This window comes from Dendrobium catenatum, unplaced genomic scaffold, assembly GCF_001605985.2.
Source record: "Dendrobium catenatum unplaced genomic scaffold, ASM160598v2 fragScaff_scaffold_231, whole genome shotgun sequence".
NCBI lineage: Eukaryota > Viridiplantae > Streptophyta > Magnoliopsida > Asparagales > Orchidaceae > Dendrobium > Dendrobium catenatum.
In genome coordinates, this window is record NW_021318693.1 from 5,390,624 (window position 1) to 5,397,497 (window position 6,874).

Genomic DNA, 6,874 nt, shown 5'->3' on the forward strand with positions numbered 1-6,874 from the left:
GTACATACCTTACATTAATATAAAATAAATAAAAATGGATAATTTTAATATATGTTTTGCCTGTCGAAATTTTCTTTAAATTGTAAAAAAATTAGAAATTTCTAAACTTTTAATTTCAAAATCTAATTTTCTCTCTAGGGTTATTATCTTTCTTCCTTTTCTCCTTCTTACCCTTACTTTATTATCAATCTTAATTCACAAAATCTATTTACATGAAAAAAGTTCATGATTCTTCCCTTCTTTATACTTTTTTAATTACACGTGCATAAAATACACATTAATAAAATTTTAAATATCAATAATAAATACAAAAATTTGTAACTCAATCAATGTGATAAAATAAAATTTTTGTTGTATTTTATAGATAAGTTTGCAAACCTATTTATCATATTAAATATGAAGAATTCTTAACAAATTAATGATTTAGTATCATATGAAAGAGACTTTAGAAATGTCAATACTTGCCCTCTATTTTGGTGGTGGGATGGTTCTGATTTTTGGAGAAGTTGAGGTTTGGTTTTTCGTTGCATTCTTGTTTTGGGGGTGGGGTTTCCATTTTCTGTGTTGTTTAGGCTGATTGTTTTTGTGGTCAAGTTTATTGGCTCCTTCTGCTAGCAGTGTGATTTGGTTGACTAACTGAATTTTTATCTGTCGCCTTTCTCTATTTTGTTGCGTTTGGAGGATTTGGTTGTTGTGTTGATGGTCCTGTTCTTATTGAGTGGTGTTTTTGTGGTAAGGGTTACAAGTGATTTGGTGGTAGATTCGGAGTGTGGCTACTCTATTATATAGTTTCTATTTATATCTGATGTTTCTTCTTTGTGAGATTTTTATAGTTTGCTCATTTTGATATCTAGATATGATGGGGTTGATTTGTTGGTGTTTCTATTGTGGATCTTGTTCTTACTAGGGTTTGTTTCCTTTCATGTTTGACCTTATTTCCTTTTAAGGTTTTTTTACAAGTTTGCTGATTGCTTTCGACTGCAGCTATTAGCATTTTGAGTTCCGATGTTGATCCTTTTAGATATTTTTTGGGTCTTGGCTCCATACTAATTTTTATTATTATTAATTTTTAACTAGTAACTACGACAAATAAATTATTATAAGTATACATGTCATACGTTTGTATTAAGAGGTTCGAGCAATTATTTATCAAATTTATAAATTTTTCTAAATCACTCAAATTAGATGTGCAGTATAAAGATGATGAAATTTTCTTTTCTCAAACTAAGTATATTAATTAATTTGACTCGGAAACCTCAAATCATTCCGGGCTTGACCTGGGTGCTACCGATCCGTGCTAGATCGCCTGCTTCCAGTCGCCCAGAGTCTGTCTCGCAGGCTATGTCGCGTCCAATGTGACGTCCAACACTCCTACTGCCACTGCCAGCTAGGTGTGTCAATTCGGGTCAATGGATCAGATTCGAGTCGAACCTGACTTGATCTGACCGTAAATGGGTCGACACTAATCGAACCCATCTTTACAAACGGATCAGAATTATCAACCAGAGAATTTGAGGAAGTTAGCGAACGCGAGCCAAGAGGCCAGCCAGCACGGGTCGAGGAGGTGAAATTCTTTCTTGATTGTAGAAATATAATATATAATTATAGATAGTTGTGTTGCATTATTATTTATTAATGTAGATTATTTTTTTCTTTTAAAAAAATTTACATCACCTTCTCTGCTTCCGTCGTGCACCTAATAGCTGCTCGATCATCACATCCACTGCCTCTATCCAATCCAAAGTCGAAGCGCATTCCTACAAAGGTTTGCTACACCGCTAGCTGCAGTTGGAGCCTGCATGGCTCAGGTGGGTAGCTTGAAGAGTAAATTAAAAGACCCATCCCTTTCGAAGCTACCACAACGCCTTTCCACCGGTCCCGGCCTTCAATCTAAACCTCAATCGCCACCCTCTTCTTGATTGCGTCCTTCAAGGTGATAGATTTTTTTTGGGGGAATATTTGGGGCAGAGCCCTTTCTATTGATAAAAAGAAATTACAAGTGAAAAATAAAACTATAGTCTTGATTCTCAACAGCAAAAAGAGAATCAAAGACTCCAAAAGAAAGGAAAATACAAATAACAAAACCCATTAGGGAAAAAAACAACAAGCTTAGCCGAAGCTAAGAAGGACTTAGGCTACTCTGTGCATAAGCAATCGATCAGTCTGAAGGGACAGCATAAGAGTAAGGCCCATGGTTGCCAGGGACGGCCGTATTAGGGGCAGCTGTAAGGATACAGCATTCATCATTGTCCTTGCAAAAAACAGTCCTAAAAAACATCAAATATCCTTCCATCCAGATGTTTTCCTCATAATATCATTTATAATCTTTGCCGAAACAGTGGCAGAGCAATCCATAATTCCCCCAAAAATTCTGTCATTTCTTGCTCTCCAGATGAAATAAATTGTAGCACAGGCTTTTAACAAGTAAAGATTCACCCGTATATTAGAAAAACCTTGCTCAAGAATACTATCAAATGCCTGGAAAAGGTTGGGCTTCATCAAACAGTTTGCCAGCCATGGTAAAATACTTTTAATGATAGAGAAAGTGAACTTGCATTCAAAGAATAAATGCCCAATGGTCTCATGATCATCATGGCAAAAACTGCAGCGTTGATCAATAGAAATGCCCCGAGAAGCTAAAAAATATGCAGTTTTTAACCCCTTTCTGAAAGCCATACAAGCAAAAGCAGTAAATCTCAAGGATCCCTTTTTATGCCAGATTAACTTGTGCCATTGAACCTTGAGAATCTGAGCAAAAAGTTATGCTCTAAAATGTCTGGCTTTGGGCGTAGAATGCCCCAGCCAGGTGTGGTTTTCCTCAGGACTAATTTCAATTTGATGAATTTTTGAAGCAATGGAACGATCAAGACAGTGAGGTAAAACCCAGGTAACACCATCAATGAAATTATTCACAGCCCAGGTGGAGAAAGGGGTGTGCTGTGAGGATAATTGAGTATCGTTGAGGCTATTAACAATAGAAGTATCATTAAGCCAAGGATCCCAAAGAAAGGAAAGGGTGTTGTTCTGACCAACCGTAAGAGAGATACAGTGCTTAAAATTTTGAGCCTTATCACATAAATAATTCTAATAAAGTGATGTATTACCAGATTTAGGCTTCCATAGAGAGCAGTACTTGGATCTCCACCAAGAGAATAGAGGATTATCAGAGTTCAAAAATCTCCATATTAATGCACAGCCAAAAGTGTGGTATAAGTTGTCAATAGAATTAACGCCCAAGCCCCCACAATCTTAGGGAGACAAGTATCTTTCCAGGAGATAGCATGGAGTTTCTTCAAATCAGTGTTTCCAAAGTAGAGAAACCTAGAGCAAATCCGGTTAATGATTTTACAGCAGCCCTTAGGTATTATAGCTCCTCGAATCCAGTAGGCCAGAGTGTTGCTTATAGTAAGCTTAAGAAACTGAATTCTACCCGCAAAAGAAAGTGCTCTAGCCGACCATCCATTCAGTTTTCCAGAAATATTTTTGATGAGGGGTTGAAAGTCACAGTTCCTAAGTTTTTTGTGATAGATGGGGAATCCCAGGTAGATGACAGGGGAGATAGTTTGCTGAATTTGAAGAACATCACAGAAAGCAGCAGCCTACAGGGAATCTTTAGAGAAAATAATAGTTCTTTTGTTTGGATTAACAAGCAGTCCAGAGGCAGCCCCAAAAATCTCAAAAATTGATTTGAGAGTGTTGTTGACCTCATTTTTGTATGAGGTCACTTGGACCAATCTTGACCCTAAACCAATTCAATTTCCCAAATCAATTCAAACTCTAGGAGCCTCCTAGAATCCTGACCTTAGGATCTATTCTAGGTCCTAGGATCCCTCTAGATCTCATACATTAGGATCTATCCCAAGGAGATCGGTAGCCAAAATAATGTTGTCAGTGATAATACGTTTTTGAATGAACCCACTTTGACTAGGATGTATTATAAAAGGCATAACAACTCTCATCCTATTAGCAATAAGTTTAGCAATAATCTTGTAAATAACATTACAAAGAGAGATAGGCTGATAGTCCTTGATATTGTTAGCATGGGGGAGCTTAGGAATGAGAGCGATGGATGTTGCTTTCACGTGCTTGGGCATATGACAGGATGTGAAGAAGTAGTTGATAGCTTTGCAAACATGGTATTTTATGGTTTCCCAAGAAGCTCTGTAAAATTCAAAAGTAAATCCGTCTGGACCAGGAGCAGAGTGTTTCTTACTAGAGAAAATAACACCTTTGATTTCCTCCATAGAGATAGGGGTAGTGAGAGAGGAGATTAGATGTGGTGGAATCATATTACCAACAGGAATGGTTTGAGTTTGAGAAGCTTGATTCATGGTATTGAAAAGTTTGGTATAATGGCCAATGAAGGCTTGAGAAATGCCCTGATGAGAGTTGAAGGAGCCCAGGTCATTAGAAATTTCTTTGATGTGGCCATAGTTTTTAGTGACATTGATTTTGGAGTATAAGAACTTTAAATCATCTTCCCCGTGAGTGAGCCATCTAACCTTGTCTCTTTGGGCCATCCAACTGGAGAGAGTAGAATGGTAATAATTGAGCTTGTAGTTGATCTTCTTCAGATTCTCATTAAGATTGCTATTAAGAGGGTCAATCTAAAGTTGGCTGAGCACCTGGTGTTGGGTTTGAGAGAGGGCATCAACCTCTAATTGGATGTTGTTGAAGTTTGCCCAGGATTTGTGTTTGAACTTGTTCTTAAGAGTCTTTAGCTTGTAGATGAAGGAGCTAAGGGGGCTGCTTTCATTAGGCTGAGAGAAAGTGTCCAGTAAACAATCCCAAAAGTCAGGAAACTTTGTGCAATAATTCTTAAACATAAATCTGTGACCCCTTGTAACCTCCTCAGAATTCAACAGGAAAAGTGACGAATGATCCGAGCAACTAGGGTCCCCCACTTTATAATAAGAATTAGGGAAGAGATTTAGCCAACTGTCATTAAACCAACACACGGTCAAGTTTGATGTGGATGGGATTGTTGTGTTGTTGTCTTGTTGATTGAACCATGTGAAAAAATGCCCCACAGATGACAGATCTTGTAAACCAGCATTGAAGATCATGTTGTTAGAATCACCAAGAGAGCTATTTGTAAGAGGTGTTCCCCAAATACGACCGAGAAACGACAACAATTAAAGTCGCCAATGACAGTCCACGGATGCCTCATGTCACTAGCAATAATAAGTAAATCCCTCCAAAGAGTTTGCCTTTCAATGTAAGAATTACTAGCATACACCACAGTGACAGCAATGGTATAATAAGCATTTAACCTAATTATACCTTGAAGAAGTTGACTAGTGATAAGCTGAGGAGTGAAGTTCACATTGCCCTCTTTCCATTTCACCCAAATACGACCGGGACTAGAATGCTGGAAATTATCACAGGAGCTTTCCATAGGGAAAATTTTGTGTTGGTTATTAAACCAAGGGTTGGTGAGGTTGGCATTGGAGATTTTAGCTTCAAGAATGAAGAGGAGGTCGATATTGTGGCTTTTTACAAGGTTTCTATAACATAGAACTTTCTCTGGGCTGTTGAACCCACGAATGTTCCACGCCGCAAGCTTAGGAGGTTTTACTGACATTTTGAGTTGGATGGTTTTTTGGCATTTTTGCCATGGTTTGATTTTTGGTTTTGCTTGGTATTGTGTTGGGTAGATTGTGTTTTGCTAGAGTTAGAGCTAGAAGAGGGTTGCTCAGAAGTGGGAGGAATGACAGGTTGGTGGCATCTTGGAGAGGTTTGGGGTGGACTGTTGTGATTTGGGTTAGAGAGAGATGTAGTAGAGGTCGGGGTTTGGTGCTCAGGAGGGTGTTTCTCAGCAATTGTGGAGTCTACCAGAACATCAAATTTATTCTTAGTGTTGATGGTGGGCTGGTTTTCCATAGTGGCTAGTTTTGGGTCCTGAAGAGAGACAAGGTCTCTAGATGGCGAATTTAGGTTTGGGATTATTTGCCCTGATTGAGGATTTTGAAGAGTAGGTTCTGATTGTGGCAGAATGTCTAGTTTTGGTAGAAGAGCTGGCTTTGGGATTGTTAGGCGAGGGGGAGGAGTAGCACGAGGCTTACGGCTGGTGCTTCTACCTCTAGGCTTAGGAGCAGCAGGTGGTCGGATGATGGGGTCCTTGGGACACAAGGTCGGGGGATGCATGATAGAATCGCATTGGGAGCAGTGCTCAGGCTTCCAGTCATATTGCACTCGAAGGGGAAAGGATTTTCCATCAATAGAGTAGAAAATTTCATCAGGAAGAGGAGAGGAATTGGTGATTTCCACACAAATTCTAGAGAATGTTAATCTAGTTTTTGCGGCAGTGAGAGCATCGACTGCAAGGGGAATACCTACACAGCTTGCAAGTTTAGAAATACCTTTCGGAGTCCAGAGAGAGAGCGGCAGGTTCATAATTTTGATCCACAGAGGAATCGATGAGAACTCTTCCCTCTTAGGGATGAAATAAGGATACCACTTTTGGAGGATGAAGGGTTTTTCGAAGAAAAACCAGGGCCCTCTGGTCCACGCAAGTTCATAATCTTCTAAGGCTGTAAACTTCAGGAGAAAAAAACCGTCGTCCATGGTGAGAAGGGAGAAAGCACCCTTAAGGTTCCACACTTTTTTGATTGTCGCCAGCAAAGCCTCATAGAACGGCCGCTTACCGATGGAGTACCCGACGAGAGACAGCGACCATTCTGAAGCTCCAGCAGTAAACTGTTCAGTCGTAAAACTAGCTGTAAAATTTTGAGCCGGGACGAAGGAGAGCGAATGTGAAAAAGTCATTGAGACCTGGGGTGTGGTAGCTAAGAGATTTTTCCAATCAAGAGGAGAAGATGATGGATGGAGAGTGGGGGTGGTGGAGGCGAGTGGGGGGAAATCGGCCATGGGG

The 6,874-nt window shown here is 39.5% G+C and overlaps 1 protein-coding gene across 2 annotated transcripts in view; it reads left to right on the forward strand.

Annotated features, from left to right (window-relative positions):
* The first annotated feature begins 1,686 nt into the window (after positions 1 to 1,686).
* Positions 1,687 to 6,874, forward strand: part of LOC110104799 (ubiquitin carboxyl-terminal hydrolase 27) — a 36,928-nt gene continuing 31,740 nt past the window's right edge. The window contains exon 1 of one of the 2 annotated variants that reach the window (XM_020834056.2): positions 1,687 to 1,933. The gene's annotated coding sequence lies outside the window, so the exon portion shown is untranslated. The remainder of the gene's footprint in view (positions 1,934 to 6,874) is intronic. The other variant, XM_020834052.2, reaches the window with a different exon arrangement.